Source organism: Mesoplodon mirus, assembly GCF_964341445.2.
Source record: "Mesoplodon mirus genome assembly, chromosome: 10".
Lineage (NCBI taxonomy): Eukaryota > Metazoa > Chordata > Mammalia > Artiodactyla > Ziphiidae > Mesoplodon > Mesoplodon mirus.
The window spans coordinates 28,839,459-28,859,504 of record NC_138986.1 but is presented as its reverse complement, the minus strand read 5'-3'; the positions used below and the strand labels follow the sequence as shown (position 1 = coordinate 28,859,504).

General features: G+C 36.0%; 1 protein-coding gene across 1 annotated transcript in view; it reads right to left on the bottom strand.

Annotated features, from left to right (window-relative positions):
• Window positions 1-20,046, bottom strand: part of ALDH8A1 (aldehyde dehydrogenase 8 family member A1) — a 459,215-nt gene that overhangs the window by 134,385 nt on the left and 304,784 nt on the right. The window lies entirely within an intron of this gene.

The window sequence follows — 20,046 nt, the reverse complement described above, 5'->3', positions numbered from 1 at the left end:
GTGAGCCACGACTACTGAGCCTTCACGTCTGGAGCCTGTGCTCCACAACAAGAGAGGCCGCCATAGTGAGAGGCCCGTGCACCGCGATGAAGAGTGGCCCCTGCTTGCCACAACTAGAGAAAGCCCTCACACAGAAACGAAGACACAACACAGCAAAAATAAAAACAAATTAATTAATAAACTCCTACCCCCAACATCTTAAAAAAAAATTTAAAAAAAAAAAAGAAGAAGAGGTCTAAATCAATACATGGAGAAATAAGCCAATATTGTTTAGTCCATTCTTCCTTCTTTCTAGACACCTCCTCCCATATATCACTGACCTTCCTTCTCTGCTCCACTCCACCTAGACTAACCAACTTATAATGCAAAGTAAGCTAAACAATTAACTCTCAATATGGATAGAAGAGTGGACATGATACTTTTCCACTTCCATGGCACTTAACTCTGCATATATATTTTTTTTTCCATCAACTCTCAAAATAAGCTGGAGAAGTTAGGCAGGCATTGCCTATTTCAGCGATAGTGGGAATCGGCAGAGAGACAGAAAAGGGTCAGAGACCCTTAAATCTCATAAAGAACTGGCAAGCAGTACATGAAGGAAAACTCATGTGTGGGATTCCTGGCCCAGGCCCTGTTCATCAGATTGGGTCCCCTAGACATGTGGACAGGTGATCAGTCTTCAATCTGACCCTCAAGCCTGGCTTTCATCACCACCAGAGGGCTAAAGTCCTACATATGTCTCTGTGTTTATGTGAAGGTAGATGTGACAGATATACAAGGAGATACTGATACTGGAAAACTTGAAAAACCTGTAGGTTATTTCTTGGAATCCAGTGTACTTATTCTAGTCTAAAAAGAACAGACGTCAATTTTGTAAGTGGTGCAGGACACAAGAAAATGACAACCCATGCAGTTAACTTTCCCAGGAAGGAAAGAATTGAAAGAGTCCCAAGAAATCAAAATTCTAGCTAAACCCCATGAGAAGGACCCAAAACTGCCCTCTAAATGGCTAATCTTTAGCTGAGCTAACAACAGAACTCAGTTTTTTGCATAAATTTATTTATTTCTCTCTTTTTGGCTGTGCTTGGTCTTCGTTGCTGCGTGAGGGTTTTCTCTAGTTGCGGCGAACAGGGCTACTCTTCGTTGTGGCGTGCGGGCTTCTCATTGTGGTGGCTTCTGTTGCTGTGGAGCATGGGCTCTAGGCGCACGAGCTTCAGTAGTTGTAGCACGCAGGCTCAGTAGATGTGGTGCATGGGCTTAGTTGCTCCATGGCATGTGGGATCTTCCCGGACTAGGGGTCAAACCCACGTCCCTTGCATTGGCAGGTGGATTCTTAACCACTGCACCACCAGAGAAGTCCCCAGAACTCTTGAATACCTGAAAATTTTGTGGAGTATTCTCTGGGATATTCTTGGGAAAGGATTTGCCTGAATCTAGGTATAGTAAAAGTTTCTGGTGACCTTTCCCCTACATCTGACTTGAAGAGCCCATTCCTGATTGCAGTAGTCTTCTGGAAAAGAAAATTTATACTAACGGTTGTCTTTGGGTAGAAAGCACACATGAAACTATCACTTCCTCAATCATCCTTTTCCCTCAACCCTGGTTAAAAGAATAAAATAAAATGAAATGACAAAATAAAATGGATAACTACACTGATGTGTATAAAATTGATGACTAATAAGGACCTGCTGTATAAAAAAATAAATAAAATTAAATTTAAAAAAATGGATAACTAGTGATCAAAACTTTGTAAAAGGGATTCCTGCATTGAGTAGGATATTCTGGGGTTCTTCCTAATTTTAAGATTTCATAGCTTCAAAAATCCTAGGAGAATAATGCTGGTGCATATAATTCCTATACGTTTATCAGTGTTCTTTGGGTTAGGACCACATAAATAATATCCAGAAGATATATAACATGGTAGATTAGAGCACATGTAATTCAGTTTATTTTATTTATTTATTTCTTCAAGGTTTTTTTTTGTTTTGTTTTTTGTTTTTTTCGGTATGTGGGCCTCTCACTGTTGTGGCCTCTCCCGTTGCGGAGCACAGGCTCCGGATGTGCAGGCTCAGCAGCCATGGCTCACGGGCCCAGCCGCTCCACGGCATGTGGGATCCTCCTGGACCGGGGCACGAACCCATGTTTCCTGCATCGGCAGACGGACTCTCAACTACTGCGCCACCAGGGAAGCCCTTCTTCAAGTTTTTTGAAATATAATTGACATACAGCACTATATAAGTTAAGGTGTACAGCATAATAATTTGGCCTACATACATCATGAAATGATAACCATAATAAGTTTAGTGAACATCCGTCATCTCATATAGACACAGAATTAAAGAAATGGAAAAATATATTTTTCCTTGTAATGAGAACTGGTAGGATTTACTCTCTCAACAACTTTCATATAGAACATACAGCAGTGTTCATTATATTTATCATGCTGTACATTATATTCCTAGTACTTATTTATCTTATAACTGGAAGTTTTTAACTTTTGACTACCTTCATCCAATTCCTCCTGCCCCTATCCCCTGCCTCTGGTTACCACAAATCTGATATTTTTTTAAAATGAGTTTGTCTGTTTGTTTTTGAAATATAATTGATCTTCAACACTATGTTAGTTCCTGGTACACAACATAGTGATTCATCAGTTCATTTTAATTCAGGCAAAAAATATGTGCTAAATACCTGCTGTGTGCCCAGGACTCTAAAACTTTTAGAAAATAAAAACATAAATCTCTGCTCTCAAGGACTTCACAGTGGGGTCCAAAGGCAATCATATAAACAGATGATTTTGGTATAATATAGCATGTGCTGAGTGGAGTGATACCCAGGTTAGCATGGGCCTTAACTGGGGCCCTAACTCACCTTACTAAGGAATAGGAAATTCTTCTAAAGGAGGTAATGCCTGAGATGACACTCAAGGCTTGAAAAGTAATTATCTAGGTGAAGAAGATAGGGAAGGAAATTCTAAATAGAAGGACTAATATGAGAAAAGTAAGGGGACCTGATACACTAGGCACATTTGAAAAACTATCATAACTTGGTATTTCTGGATTGTCGACAATAAGGCAGAAATGAGGCAGGGTACATCTGTAGGGGCCAGGTATGAAGACTGTTCTGAGATTTTAAAGTTTCTGTTAGGATATGGATAAGAGAAATCAGAAGACGATTTAGTTCTTAGCACTTTCTGATACTAAGACTCCAGGAATTAGACAGTGTGAGGTTTGGGATCAAAGCAACTGAAAAGGCAAGACTAGAGCCTATGCTAAGATCAAAAAATTTACTTTAAGGTTATGAAAGGCAACTAGAATTGAAGGCAGGGTTAAAACATTACTGACATCTTAGTCAGTTGGTTATGATCTCTTAGGAGAACTTTAAAGAGCATCAGCAACGTGACTCATTTTTTTTCTTCCTTAGAAACCAACAAGGCATCTACAAAGGCCTAGGTCCTGACTGCAGTTCTTTGCACCTAAGAATAAATGAGAAAGAAATTGGAACACAAACAAAAAGGAGAAAGGAGAGGATCAAACTCTGCAGGATACATACAACATATTTTTAGTGACCTCAAATTATGAGATTAAAAATGGAATGAAAAGGAAATGGTTTTGAAGGTAGATGATTGAATACAGCCTCTTGAACTTGCCCTATGGGAAGCAATGAAAGCAAAGGTGACTTAAGTTTGTGTGTGTTTAGAAAGTCAGAAACGAGGAATATTGAGAACAGTCTTTGGTTGGGAAACTGATAGAAACTACTACTATTAAAATAATTTCAGAATAAGGCAAGAAAGACCTTCATTAAAACAATAAAGTCCACAGGGCCTCAGGAGAGAAGAGGTTTGAGGGATTCCTCAGTGCCTCACCTCCCCTTCCATTCCTCCCAAACCCCATCTCTTAATGACTTAGCAAAATCAAGAAGAGGCAGCTCTGGAGCAACCAGGGCCAGCTATATAATTTGCAGGCCCAGAATGAAATGAAAATGCAGAACCCCTTATTCAAAAAGCAGAAAACAATGTACTATCAGAAATATTAGATATAAAGCTTTTTCCTTTCTTCCACAGTCTTTCTCTTGATTTATGGTGTTTTATTAATTTTTAATTTAATGTCATTATAGAGAAAAGATAAAATTTTAAATTCTTATCATGAATTTTACCATTCATCTTTATGTTGTGCATGCCAGTCTTAAAAACAAATATAAAAGCACTTAACTCATCAAAATCATCAAAATTACATAATATGTATTTTGTAGCTCATACATGAATATATATTTTGTGGAAAAGTAGAAATGCTACAGTATACAAACTCAACTATTTTTATTTCACTTCTCAATATTCATTATATTCTACTAACACTCTCTACTTCAACTTACAGGTGGGTAAGGAAGGACTAGAAGGAAAGGTAATAATGGATCACTATCTTTCTCTTTCCTTTATGTCATGATTTCTAACACATGCGATCGGCTAAAACAGGGAAGTAAACATGAATAAGAAAGGATATGATAGAGTTCCTTAGTTGTTCAATTTTCTTAGAACTCCATTGTTTTCTATCTACGTTTGAAGCAAGTTCTCATTCGAAAGGAAAACATGGCCTCTCATAGTTGCCAGACTGCCCGCCCCCCCCCTTACTTAGTCATAGACCTAACTCGCTTGCTTGTACTTGCTTCAAGTCTCAATGAATTCCTATGCTGTGAATTCTTTTGCTGTGCTCAGGGGTTATCATGAACACTCGATGAGAATGGAGCAAAAGGAATCATAGCAATCATGCATAGCATATGTATCTTCTCTGCTCATGCATGTGTTCCATTATTCTGTTGGTTTCACTTAAACACAAGTTCAAGAATAAAGTTAAGAATCTTAAATTGGCAATAGCAGAGCATTAAACCAAGCCCAAGGCTCTCCTGAGCACTTTGCATGCCCATGAAGCCAGCTCTGGGGGCAATTGACAAATACTCCTAAAGCTTTTTAAACTATTGTCTAGAGAAACTGCTTCTTCCCAATAATTATTTCTTATTTTGACCACAGAGCTATTTCAGAAAATCTTTTGGGATCAGCAAAGTCTCCTCCAGTTTACAACCCTTCTCCACAGAGACAAGGCAGCAAGATTAACAGCAGTGCAATCTATAACTCAACCTCATAGAAACTAGGCAGTAAGACAAACCAATTGCAGGGAAACACACGTGGAGAAATACTTTACTTACCTGAGTCAAAGACTTTTTATTAAATTAGAGATGAAGATTGAAATGATTTGCTCTAATATCTTAATGACTATTACCAATTTTAACCTCACTCACTCAAGACCCTGCAACAATGACCCTTGTAGCTAGACCATTGTCTGTTTTTCATCTTGGGCAGAGGAAGTCCGAGCCCATAGGGCTCCCTTGTCAACCAGGAAGCAAGAGGAAATAGGCTAAGTGTTACCTTAGGATTCCTCAATATGGGGTATAAGACACCAGGACACTGCAGGGCTTTTCCTAGGAGATCATAAAGGTAAGTAAAGATTGCTTCTTTTGCCTCCTTTGAGTTGCAGTGGTATCATTTTGAGGAACACTGCCTTAGAATGTGGCTCACTTTAAAGAAATTTCTTGGTGATAATGTCAATATCTTACATGGCTTTTTTGTATATGTCAGCTAGCATCTATGACTTTGTGTATATTAAACTAGAATGTCCTGAGGAAAAAGAGCTAATATTGAAGTACCCAGCATAAGGCATGCTGGACACATTTCCTTACCAGAAAAAAAAATGGGAAGGCACTCATCCAGGAACTCATAAAAGACACTGCAGAGAATGTTGATTGGCTGTTTTAGCCTCTGCATCTGGAGAGGTATTTATAGCCAAATCTTGATTATCAGTGGTAAAAGAGAAAAAGGAAAGAATAGATTATTGGAAACCATGCATCATTCACAAACTTTATTTTAAACAGTTGTTTTTGACTGTCACTTTTCTATCAAAATTTCCACCAGACTTACTAACAAAGAGTCAATTGACAACTCAGTGTTTAATTTCTTTTTATGTCATCTGCTGACCTGCAGGAATAAATGTCAAAGACTGGATCAGAGCATTGTTGGGTAGCCATAAACAAACAAAGGATAACAAGCAAATGACTATTGCACATTGCTATGAAAAAAATGACTAATTTACTTGGACTCTACATGACTATATCATACAACTATAGGAGCTCACAGAGAACAAAACTGGAGCACTGAGCCTATTGTTTGGAGGAACACTTATATCACTTAGCACATAGCTTTTAAATTCCAAGTCATACATTATTATAGAAATGTGAATTCAGTCAAAATTAGCAAGAAGTAATTGGCTAGGAAATAATCGGAGATTCTTTTTTTTTAATTTTTATTGGGGTATAGTTGTTTTACAATGCTGTGTTAGTTTCTACTGTACAGCAAAGTGAGTCAGCCATATGTATACATATATCCCCTCTTTTTTGGATTTCTTTCCCATTTAGATCACCACAGATCACTAAGTAGAGTTCCCTGTGCTATAGAGCAAGTTCTCATTAGTTATCTGTTTTATACATATTAGTGTATATATGTCAATCCCAATCTCCCAATTCATCCCACTCCCCCTTTCCCCCCTTGGTGTCCATACATTTGTTCTCTACGTCTGTGTCCCTATCATGTATCATGTCTGTGTCTGAATCATGATGTGTAACTAAAAGGCCAAGTCTCAATGATTCTAGAAGGGAAGCTTCTTAAAGGTCTACACTGTATTTTAAGTCATCCTGTAAGGAACAGCTTCTTAAAATGGACTGTCTATTTTTGGACCTTGTTTGATAAAAGCCTTTGGACCTTACTTGAGTGGCAGGAACTCTCCCTGTGATGCAATTTTGCTTTAATATCTAAATGAATTAGGAATGACTAATGTTAAGAATACCACAGATTTGACGCCTTAGGCGTAATGGATTACGTTTAGGCTCTGTCGCCTATCAGAATCAGTTGGCTACTGTTCTATGCCCTCTAAGCTGTGTCATGAATCCAGAAAGCTGCACACTCAGCACATGATTCTAAGATGCATATCCATCAACCTTAAACTCCTCACCACATTTCCAAGGAATTGCTTTAAACAAGGTATGGATACTGTATTCAATTTCTTTCCAGTTAGAGTAGATTTATGTCATTTGCTGAAACTTTTTTGTATGGTAACATTTACTGAGTGTCTATTATATCCCATGCTCTAAGCTAAGTGATATTCAGTGAGGAGCTCATTTAATATTGACTCAAAACCCACAAAACAAGTTTTTATTTTCACACTCACTTGCCAATGAGAAAACAAGGACTCAGTGAATAAATGTACTTTGCTAAGAACACTCATCTATAAAGTGATGGAAATGGGACGCAGCCCCACACTTTCTCACATTGGGGCTTGAGCTCTTACTCATTATTCTACATTGACTCCTACTTCATTGCACCAGAAGATGCTGTATTTGGTAGCATCACACAAGCTAGGAATAATACATTTTCAACAAAAAGATTACTGAACTGTATAGACTTTTTTAGGTCCAAATTGTTTCAGGATGCTGCTATCAGAGCTCAAAAAGGCAAAACCAGTAAAAAGAGGGCAAAAAACCCCAAACCATTGGTTGTGAACAACAACACATTTTTGGAGAAGGTGAAACGTAGTTAGATGGATGGAGAAAAAGAGAGGAGGTAATGGGTCTCCAAAAAGAGTTGGTAGCTTACTACACATGTGCTTGACATGGCACTAGCATGGCTTTTACTGGCACATGGGTTGGTTGTTACTGCAAGCACATTCTCACTCTTGCATCTGAGAGTAGATCACCTATATGAAATGCCCGATTTTCCAACAGTAAAAAGTCAACTGTATTTCCCACTTCTCTCTCTCCATTCTCTCTCATTTCCTACCATTGTTCCTAGCCTTCTCAGAATAAAATGGATCTCTGATCTAACCCACAGATAAAGAGTTGACATTCCACTTATTGAAAGTAGCTAGTCTCCACTCTATAAGTTCATAAACTAAATTTTAACCCCCAAACCATCATGAAATGGATTAGTCTCATCTGCAAGACTCTTGTCAGAAGCTTAGGGTTAGTGTTTATTTGACAGGGCTACACATCTAAATGGCACCATCATTCCTGTTATTGTTTCTCTCATGATAAAAAAATTTTTAGGATTGAGCACTTTCTCTGGAATGATATTTTCTATCCAAACCAAGAAAAAGAAAAGACACATAAATTATAGGTGCCACAATTTTGATGACATAAACAAACATTGAAGCATAATTTAGTAGCATGAGAATCTTTTGAGAAACTTTTTTTTTGACTTGAGGAAAAATAATAGAGCAAGGGAAATTCTTGATGCCTGAATGTAGAAGATATTCTAACTATTGTTGCCTATCTGTACATGGATAAAATTCCTCTAATTCTAGGCTGCTGGTTTAGAAAGTGAGCTGTAAAGTGGGCGATTTCGGTACATTCTCCTACTCAGAAACTCTGTTAAAACAGAAGCAGAGGGATTTGGGAGTGAAAAGCCTTATGTTCAGATAGTAAGCTTTCATTTTGGTAATTTCACTTTTACTGGCAGCATGATCTCTTTTAAAAAGCATAATTCATATTTACCTCAAATCTTTAGGTTCTAAAATTGGTTTTAGTAAAAGATGGTGAATGTCTAAAAGAATTGGATAGGTATCCAGATGGGTGATGGATTAAACTACAAAATAGATATACTTGCATGGTTAGAGGGTTTTGACCTGAATTATTTTTTAAAAACTTGAATATTGGACAGTTTTCAACACTGTTTATAGTAGCATTACCATATAAATGTGGAAACTTCTTCAGTTTGTCCCATCTCAGCATCTAGTGTGACTTGTTTTATTTTTTCATTTTTTAAGACATTAAATGATAACATTTTGTAAAGTCACATTTCACTGTGGCTCAATTTCTTATGAGTATAGAGCTTAACAAAACAAAGCTGCAGTAAAAACTTTAGCTTTACTTCATATTCATTTCCTTTCCATAACTTATTATTTACAAGGATGGAGAGCCTTTTGACATTCCTTGGAATATAGAATTAATTTATTATTTGTAGACATTTATACTATAGTGAGTGAACAAATGACACTGTGATTCTTAACAATAATTACGTAGCCCTTATATTGTCTTCACTTCTTTCACTTTTGGAGTAAATTAAGCTTGAGTTAAGATGGCTTGGTTATTCAAATCTATTTGACTCAATTCTTTTTGATTTTGACTCTGTAATATATATTACAACTTTCTTTCATCCATTTTTCCTTACAGCAAAGAATACCTATTTTCAGGATAAAATACTCAGTGAGGTGAAATCATTGTTGAAAGGTTGTGTTCAACAGAAAAAAACATCATTGGCTTGCTAGAATTTTGCCATTTGCTGACTGAAAAAGCATTTACTGGATTTTGAAGTGTATTTTCCACTTACAGAAAAAATATTTATGGAAAAATAACATTCATGTGGGAAAAGAGAAAAATCTACTCATTGCTGCTTCATCATCTCTGCACAGAAAGATAGATAGGGAAAAAGCACTCATTATTTTCCTGGCAAATAATCAAGGAAACAGAAATTCTAGTGAAGGATATTTCTGTTTTAAAAGAGAAAGAAGAAATAGGGTTTGAAACTGTTGAGGATTAATTCCTGTGTAAAAGTCAGCTGCATACACACAATAGCTGAGCTATGCTCTCTCCTGAAGCCAGACCAAAGTCAGAAATTTCAGTTTTGATTCCTAACTTATGGAAAATTGTGACACATTCTGTATGTGGAAGTCCAGATACATGTAAACCTATCAATTTGATAGCAAAATCAATGTTTTTGCCTATTACTTGCCTATTACCTATTAAGAAGGAGCATAACTGGAGGAATTCTTAACTTATAATACATTTGAATACAACCCACCTCACCCTACTTTATCTTTCTTTAAGTCAAACTAATGAGTCCCTTTGGAAATCAAAATAGACAACAACCACCATTGTAATAAAATTTAATAGGATATGTGAATGCATAACAAAAATACATTTACATTTTGATGTAAGTTATTTTTAAGACTTTCTCCAATATCTACTCTCTAGGGTTTGTCTCACAGTCTCAAGGTCAAATACAAGGAAGTGTGGATGTCAAGCTATTTAAAAATAAGCTTAAGTTACGTTGATGAAAATGTAAATTGGTAAAATTTTTTTGGAAAGCAACTTGCCAATATCTATCCAACTATCTCCTGTGCTAGGAGATTTCCAGTTTCAGCTCTGATGTGTAAAGACCTTGAAAGTGGTCACTCCCCTTCTTACAACAAGATAAAGCTGAACAAACTGAAAATCAATGACTTTTCTTAGATTCATTGGAGAGCTGAGGTCACAGAACAAATTGGCACCCCAAAATCTAGAATCCAGAGAGTCACATCTGCTTATCAGAAGCAGGTGCCACTCTGGTAGGAACACTTACAGGGCAATTTTGACACATTGCTGGAGTCTGAATGTGGTCTAGCCTGAAATAGAGAAAGGGCTGGGAGTTGCAGAGTTAGAGCTGAAATCTGCAAACTCTGAGTGGGGAGCATTTACAGGGAGCCATCACTCAAGAGGGAAGTCAGAAACAAGAAAAACAGAGAAATTCAAAGTCACTGGCACCGATTGCTACTTCAGACATTAAACACAGCCCTACTCCTAGCAAATTAACATAAAAGCCCACACTAGAGGCCAATATACCCCAGTTCCTATTTATTACCCAATATAACATGTCTGGTTTTCAACAAAAAATTATAAGGCAGGCCAAATGCAGGAAAAACACACTCTGGAAAGATAAAGCAAACATCAGAAGCAGATTCAGATATGACACAGATGTTGAAAGGAACTGTCATGCAAGGAGAGATGGGTAATGTAAGTGGAGAGTGTAAACTCTCTAAGAAAGGCTAAAAATGAAATGCTGAAAACAAAAACCACTGTGATAGAAAATAAAGAATGACTTTGAGAGGCTTATTAGTAGACTGGACATGGCTGAGAAAAGAATCGATTAGCTTAATGTTAGATCAATAGAAACTTCCCCCCCCCTCAAAAAAAACAGCAGAGCATAACATCTAAGAACTGTAATATAATTTTAAAAAAGTATAACATACATGTAATTAAAATATCAGAAGGTGAAGAAAAAGAGGATGGATCAGAAGAAACATTTGAAATAATAATGGCGAAGGATTTTCGAAAATTAATGACCAACACCAAACCTCAGATCCAGGAAACTGATAAAACCAAAAAAAAAAAAAAAATGCAGGATAAATACCAAAAAACAAACATCTTGGAATAGAAGAAGGACATTAGTTAAAAACTAAGGAAATCTGAATAAAGTTTGCACTTTAGTTAATTATAATTTATCAATATTGGTGCATTAATGTAAAATGGGCCACACTAAAATGGGAAACTCAATGTGCAGTATATGAGAACTTTCTGTACTACCTTCACATTTTTTCTTAATAAAAGAAACTAGTCCCAAATAAAACGTTTATTTTTAAAAAATGCAAAACATAAAACAAAACTCTTTTTCAAATAATCTATTAAAAATGTACTGCTAGCAGTTTATACTAAATATATACAAGCAAAAATATGCCATGAGAGATTTGCCACTAAGGCTTTTTATTTTAAAAAAATCTGACACCAAACTGAATGTTCATTAGTATAAGCTTGGTTAAATAAATTGCATTATATCAATAAAACAGATGATTATGCAGCTATTAAGAAAAAGAGAAAGAAGTAGATCTATATGTACCGCTTTAGGAAGAACACCAAGTCATAGTTAAGTGAAAAGGCAAGGTGAACAACAAACTGCATTGTTAAGATCCCATTTGAGTACATTTAAATTCTTTAATTTTAAATTTAAATATTGGACAAGGCTTATTGCAAACAATAACAGTTCCATGTTATCACTTACTCTGTCCCTGAGATACAACAATTTCCAACTTTTTTATAGCTTTTTTTTTTTTGCTATTTCCCCTCTATTAAAAAAATAACACGTTTATGCTTCTCTTTCTTGATTTTTCAGTTTTAGGTATTTTCATTAATTTCATACTATGGATGATGAGAATTTAACTTTCTTACACCCTTATCCCACTCTTCATGCATAACTTCATTTTCTTCGTTTTCTCAATGAATTGAGGGAATGTGACAATTGTTCATAAAATTAACATTCAATGGTTATATAATATTATGAACACTTAGTTGTTCTTAAACAGATTTTAATCAGTCTCTCTGGCTTTAGCTTGATATGCTCCTGTTTTCGGATGACCTTAGCCTTTCTGGGGTTCTATATATGCTTCTATGCTTCACTGCCATCTTAGGTTTTAGCTTAAGTTTTTGGACCCCTTACTGTTTGCTTGGGCACCTTCTGGTTTGCTAAGTTAGCAACCACTCATCCTCCTGCATTCCAATTTCCAAATTTTATTCCTGATTCTGTTCTCTTGTCTGAGGACAGATCTAAGTTAAATGAGGACTAAAGTTTATGCAGTTTTGAGTTCTCTCTTTAAGAAAATGAGGACAAAATTGTGAATACAAAATTTGATGCAGAAACAAATACTTATTTGGAATAAGAAAATAAGTCATAAAATAACAACCAAAAAAGGTTTACAAATACCACAAAATTTTTAAAAACCTAATATTTTTATTGATTAATAGCCCAACATGACTCTATAATAGTTTTCCCCATAATTTTTTCTGGCTACATATACTTTGATTACCTCCATATAAGAACAATTTTTTTTTTTTTTTTTTTTTTTTTTTGCGGTACGCGGGCCTCTCACTGTTGTGGCCTCCCCCATTGCAGAGCACAGGCCCCAGTCGCGCAGGCTCAGTGGCCATGTCTCACAGGCCTAGCCGCTCCGCGGCATGTGGGATCTTCCCAGACCGGGGCACGAACCCGTGTCCCCTGCACCTGCAGGAGGACCCTCAACCACTGTGCCACCAGGGAAGCCCAAGAACAATTTTTTAACATCTCTTTCTTTGGAGAAAGTGGGAAAGTATGTCAATCTTTTCTCTAGCATGGCTAAGTTGTTTTTTCCCCCCCAAGAGTTGGGGTGTGACTTAACACATAGATATAGTTGACATTTTATACTATAGGCATGAAAATATTGGGCTGTGTTCTACAAACACAGAAATCTTATAAATCCTAGTTGGTAAAATTCTCATCAGAAAGGAAAAAATATATGGTTTGTGACACCAGATTATTTACTTATTATTTACCTGGTATTTAGAACAATTTTCAGACATCAGTTTCTGGCTTTGCATATTTTAACTCTTACTTCTCCTGCTCTACTTGGATACACTGATGCCTGGTGTCACAGGAAACAATCATACCACAAAACATCTCTGACCCTGAGTATTTGCATTGTGATGTCTACTGTGTAGATAAACTGGGTAGCAGAAGTATTTCTGGAACCAGACCCACAATAAGATGACTTGCAATAACATATCTGTACACAGAAGTGATTGCACGCAGCATAAATATATCTTTCTAAACCAAAATTCAATGTATAACCAAATAAACTTCCTTGGCCAGATCTTAAAAATGACCATAGTCACCATCTAATGCAAGGCACACTCTGGTGAAGGAGAAGTCAGAGTAGAAATACACAGCAATTTTAACTAATTAAACAAAAGCAAAAGGCTTACCTTTGCAAATCTTACAAAAATATATGAAAATGTGAACACATTGCCAGAGTACCTCCCAGAGCCTGGGAAGGCACCCATGCAAGCAGAGAGAAGCCCTGAAGCTTATGCTTCATTAGTTTCACAGTAAATCCACCAGTGCTTTTTGTCTTTTGGGTTTATGCCCTTTAAAAATCCCTTTATTTTTGGCTATTATAAATAAAGCTGCCATAAACAGTCATGTACTGGATTTTGTGTGAACTTAAGTTTTTATTTCTCTGGGATAAATGCCCAAGGGTACAATTGCTACATCATATGGCAAGCACATGTTTAGTTTTGGAAGTAACAGCCATATCTTTTCCAGAGTAACTATACCATTTTGCATTCCCATCAGTGATGATTGGGTGGTCCAGTTTCTCCACATCCTCACCAGAATTTGCTATTATTACCGTTTTTTAATTTTAGCTCTTCTGTAAGATATGTAGTATCTCATTAAGGTTTTAATTTGCATTTCCCTAATGACTAATGATGTTGAACATCTTTTTATATATTCATTTGCTATCTGTATATCTTCTTCAGTGAAATGTTTGTTCATGTCTTTTGCCCATATTTTAATTGTATTTTTTGCTTTTTACTGTTGAGTTTTGAGAGTTCTTCATATGTTTTAGATACAAGTCTTCTGTTGGTTATGTGGTTTGCAAATATTTTCTATAGGTCTGTAGTTTGTCTCTTTATTCTTTTCATAGAGTCTTTAGCAGAGAAAATTTTTTGTTGTTGCTTTTGTTCTTCTGGAAATAACCCAAATATTTTCCATTGGAAGAATAGTTAAACCAACTGTGGTACATATATGCCATGAATTCCACTCAGCATTAAAAAAAATGAACTGTTGATACACGTAAAGACTGGAACAGGTCGCAAGAGAATTATGGTGAGTGAAAAAGCCAATCTAAAAAAGTTAAAGACTATAATTTTCATTTATAATGACATTCTTGAAATGACAAAATTGTAGAGATGGAGAATAGATCAATGGTTGTCAGAGATTGGGGGTCAGCAGGTAGCGGTGACTAAAGGAGGATAACACGGGGAAACCTTGTAATGAAAATTTTCTGATCTTCACTGTGGTGGTAGCCACACAACTCTTCACAGGAGACAAAATTGCATCGAGCTAAATACACACACACAAATGAGTGTATCTGAAACTGCTGAACATGGAAAAGGTCAGTGCATTACATCAATGTCAATTCCAGTTGTGTAAGATGTTATCATAGGGAGAAACTGGGTGAGATTTCTGCATTATGTCTTACAAATAGATGTGAATCTAGAATTATTTCAAAATAAAAAGTTTTTAAAAAACTTTTTTGTGTCACATCCAAAGGATTTCAGCAGAGAATAGAGAGAAATCATTACTATGCTTAACTGAAAGTCTGTACAAAAAAAGGTTTTAAAAGAATACATTTACATTCTGCAATATTCAGAAGGCCAGACAAAGCTTCCGAGGACCTTTTAATAGTAGTTACTTTGGATGTAAAAAATTCATTTGAGAAAATACTTGTGAAAAATAAAAAGGTTTGATAAGAAACAAAACAAAGAACAAGATGGTATATTTAAATTCAGTCATATCAGTAATAACATTTAATATAAATAGAGCAAACCAATTAAAAGTCAGAGTGTCATACTGGGTAAAAACCGAGACCCAGGGTGCTCAAAAAAAAAAAATCTACTTTAAGTATAAAGAAATAAATAGGTTTAAAGTAAAAAGATAAAAAAAGATATGCCCTGCTAAAATTGTCCAAAGAAAGCTGGAGCTGATATTAATATCAGAAAAAGTAAGTTTGAGAGCAAATAATGTTACCAGAAATAATGGAGGTCATTTTATTATGATAAAGGCATCAATTAATCAGGGGAACATGTCAATTGTAAATACTTATGCACCCAATAACAGAGCTTCAAAATACATGAAGCAAACTGCTAGATCTGTAAAGAGAAATAGACAAATCCATGATATAGTAAGAGATGTCAACACCAACCTCTCGAAAATTGATAGAACAAGTAGACAGAAAGTCAGGAAGAATAAAGAAGTTTAGGTTATTGAATAACATATCTAAAATTGCATATTTTTAAGATGATGTTCTTATTAAATATACATGTGTTAACTGTGTCCATGAAGAAGTCGGCAAAATAGAGATGTGTTCAAACCATTTATACTATTTGTTGCTGCACATCTTTTTTAAATTAGCATGCATTTTTGTGACAATATAGATGATTAGAAATCCAAAACTTATTGAACCTACAGTGACCTCGCAATAGGCTATTTTATAACTTTATGGCCATCTCTTTGCCTATAGTGTTTGCAAGATCAGAATCTGAGCCAATATAACTCAAGTATACTTCAATTAAAAAAAAAATCTGAGTTAAGTGATCCTGGACATTAGCAACTGTTTTCCCCAGCCATGGTAATCTATTGCCTTTAGAGTCTGGGACTGAGGGAAATATTCAGGTTCTGTGGGTCATAGTTTATGAACACAAGCCAGATCCAGAAAAGAGCCTAGAGCATCTGGGTAAAATATTAATTAAGATAAATTAAAATGAAAGATAAAGGGTTGGTAGAGTTGTGACACAATTAGAAGGATCCAAAATATGAAATAAGAAACAGAGGATAAGGTGCAACACAATTTAGAAGCAAGGAGAAGGGATTTTTTTTTTTTTTTTTGCGGTACGTGGGCCTCTCACTGTTGTGGCCTCTCCCGTTGCGGAGCACAGGCTCCGGACAGCCATGGCTCACGGGCCCAGCCGCTCCGCAGCATGTGGGACCTTCCCGGACCGGGGCATGAACCCATGTCACTTGCATCGGCAGACGGATTCTCAACCACTGCGCCACCAGGGAAGCCCAAGAGAAGGGAATTTGATGGATTCTGATAACCACATGATAGTCTCTTTTTAAGTCTGAAAATCTCATTTAAGAAACCCTAAACGGGAAATTTAGATTATTTTAGGGACTGAGGTCAGGGACCAACTTATTGGTGATCTGTTTTAAGTGTTCATCACTGTGAAGTTTCTATTAAAGTGCACTTGATAGAATTCAGATGACAAGGCTTAAAACTAGGTGAGTGTCTGAGCTTTTTGCAAGTCCCCACTCACTATGTCACCTTGACAAGTCACTTAACCTTTTTGAATCACGTTTTTTGCTTATAAAATATGAATACTGATACCAACCTACTGATAAGATTGCTCAATGTAAATGTAATACATTAGAAATAGTAATGTATGCTATAGAGCAGCACTGTCCAATAGAACTTTTTCAATGATAGAAATGTTTTATAGTTTTGCTATTCAACATGATGGCCACTACCACGTGGGGCTATCAAGCATTTGAAATATGGTTAGCACAGCTGAGGAACAGAATTTTTAATTTTATAGATTTTAAAATAATTTAAATTTAAATAGCCACATGTGGCTAGTGGCTACCACATCAGACAGCACAGGTATAGAACTAAAGAAAATATTTCCAATTCATTTTTGGGGGGCCTGTGTCACATACAACAAGGAATGTCAGAAAATCTATCAACCATAGCTTTTATTATCTTTTATTTACATGAAGAAAACAAAAATATCTGACTTTTAACATGCTGATTTAATGTTCTAGAATGCGATATTAAGGATTCCCTCTAGAAAGATCTCACATTTTCCCAGTGTTTGTACTGTAGCTGAGATTTTGTATCCAGAAAGCAGACAGAGAAGTACATTCTCACTTGGCACAGATGAGGGTCTTCAGGTATTTTTCTCATCGCTCTAAGGTCACAATCAATACTTTGGACACAATAACCCTCACCGTGGTTCTCAGCATAAAGAAGTTTCAAAGGCTATCACTAATAGGCCACTATGTAGAATGTGAAGTAATTTTGGAGCAGGTCCCTAAGAAAGGTGCTGAGTTTCCTTTCTTTGGCAATGCTAAATTTACCCCTCTAGAAGGAGTTAGGAATGGTTCCTACACAAGACAAATAAATATAATTATTGTCTTCCAAATCAATTAAGAAGCCTCCATGTTTCCAGAAAGGTTGGTTTGACTTTTGGTCATGTTAACCTTTGCCCTTGATTTTATTGGAATGTTCTTTTCCCAAATATATTTTTCGGCTGAGCCTGTAGGTTTTAGCCATTTATGTGGGAGTGTTCTTATTTCAGATCACCTTAGTGGAAAAATTTCCATATGATTTAAAAATTCTTGGCTGAATGAAAAGAAGGGTGATATCTAGCAAGGATAACATTAGTAATCTGTCCATATTCCTGGTTTCCTTTTTTCTTCTACTTGAAAAGTAGAAAGTAGAAACTTCTTTTTATATTTCGTTATCTAGAAATAAGAAAACCTGAATATACACGGTAGCAGGTGAAGGAGCCTTGGAATCACCTTTCCGGTGGGTCCCTGACTGAATTTTAGTTCTTGTCTGTGCACCCAGCCCTAGATATTTGGTGTCAAGTAGCTAAATCATTTCAAATAACCAACTCAATTTTCAACCTTTCATCCAGATAATATGGAAAGAATGTCTCTGGATTTGAGAGAAACTTGAATTTCAATGCTTTGTATTGTTGGTAAACTATTCCATTTGCTTTGATTCTTTCATACTGGGAAAGAACATGCAAAGTGCCTATCTTGACCTCCCCACATATTGTTACTCATTATTGGTATTTACTCCTTCCCTTTCCAACAGTATTCTGTGTTGCAATGAAATAAATTTCAAAATCTTTCAAATAGATTTTTATTTACTAAAGATTTTTGATAATTGCTTTGTATATTATTTTATGCTTTTACCTCATTAAATAATTACACTGCTTTATTGTTTATTATATTCCTATACCAGAAAAAATGTTTTGGGGGCTAGGGAGGCAGTGATTAGAACAGACATTTTATAACTAATTTAGGTAATATATTGTTGAATTTTCTTTGCAGTATTTTCATTGACATTTCTTGTTAGAATACCTTTCTTCTTGGGACAATTCAACTGAAACACAGTCACTCTTTGTCCCTTTTATGAAAATGTCAGTAGAACAGCTCTAATATTTCCTTGAAGATTCATCAACATTATAGCATTTTGTTTATATCCCCTTTTGTGAGATAAGAACTGTTCCAGAATTACTGCTCTGAATAAGACTTTTCACAATCTGGGCAGCAAAGGATACACTGGAAGGTAATGTGATTGATTGATAGACATAATGATGGTCACTCTTATTGCCATGTAAGTGGTCCATAGCAAATGCATTGTCTTAAAGACAGAAACTCTTGAACCAAGGGCTAATTAAAGCAAAGATCAGAATATTTCTTAGATGGTTTTCTTATGTACTTAAAGTGTGAATTGACTTTACTAGGGAACACTCTCTTCCTCCCACTCCTCCACCTCCCACCCACCTCTACCTTCATGTATATATAACCTTTCCATAATCTCTTCTCTGGTATTTTAATTTAACCAAAGGTATAGCCCTATGTCTTGCATATGGAGACAACTAGTGTCTATGTAACACCGTGGTCATGATACAGATGAGGACTGAAGTCGGACAAGCTATGGGTCATAAACAGGCCAATAAGAACATTGTTTGTACAACCTCTCCAGAGTTTGGCAAGATTCAATACTGTGAAACTAACATATTGCAACACTTCACTTTTAAGTAATGTAATAATCTCCAGAATGCTTATTTAGAAGGGAACAGCTTTATGTAATTAATCCTCATTCTTAAACTAAAGCCCATCATCAGACCAAAACTCATACTCTTCTACAAACACATAAACCCATTAGGCCTTTTGGGCATAACTGGGCAGGAAATGACATGCTACTGGCAGAATCCTATTTCTTGCCTTCCTAGACCATACACAGAAAATAATTATAACTGACTGAACCCTCTGTGTCACGTTTGCTTTACTGGATTAATTTTGTTCAGAGTAGTATTTGGTAATAAACTATCAGAATTATCTAAAGTATTGTGTGTTCTTTTTTTCAAATCTCTGCACTTTTTGTAATTATAATCAGGCCTTTGGTCTTAACTGGGATGCATTACTAATAACTTGCCATAGTACTTATTGTGTTCCAAGCATAAACAATCATTTCTGGCCCAGAGTAGGACTCCTTCTTTTCCATCAAGTGTACCAATTGTCCTGGGATCTCTTTGTTCCTGCCCTTTACCATTGACTCTTAAATTATTCTAGCCTGAGAACAATTTAAACGTGGAAAAGTTTTAAGTAACTGTGTGAAGCCATCCTTGGGGAAGTAAGCTACTATTGAGAGAAGAAAGAACCATGGGTATGGAGGTTCCTTAAAAAACTAAATATAGAGTTACTATATAATCCAGCAATCCCACTCCTGGGCATATATCTGGAAAAGACTAAGATACTAATTCAAAAAGATACATGTACCCCAACGTTTACTTCAGCACTATTTAAAT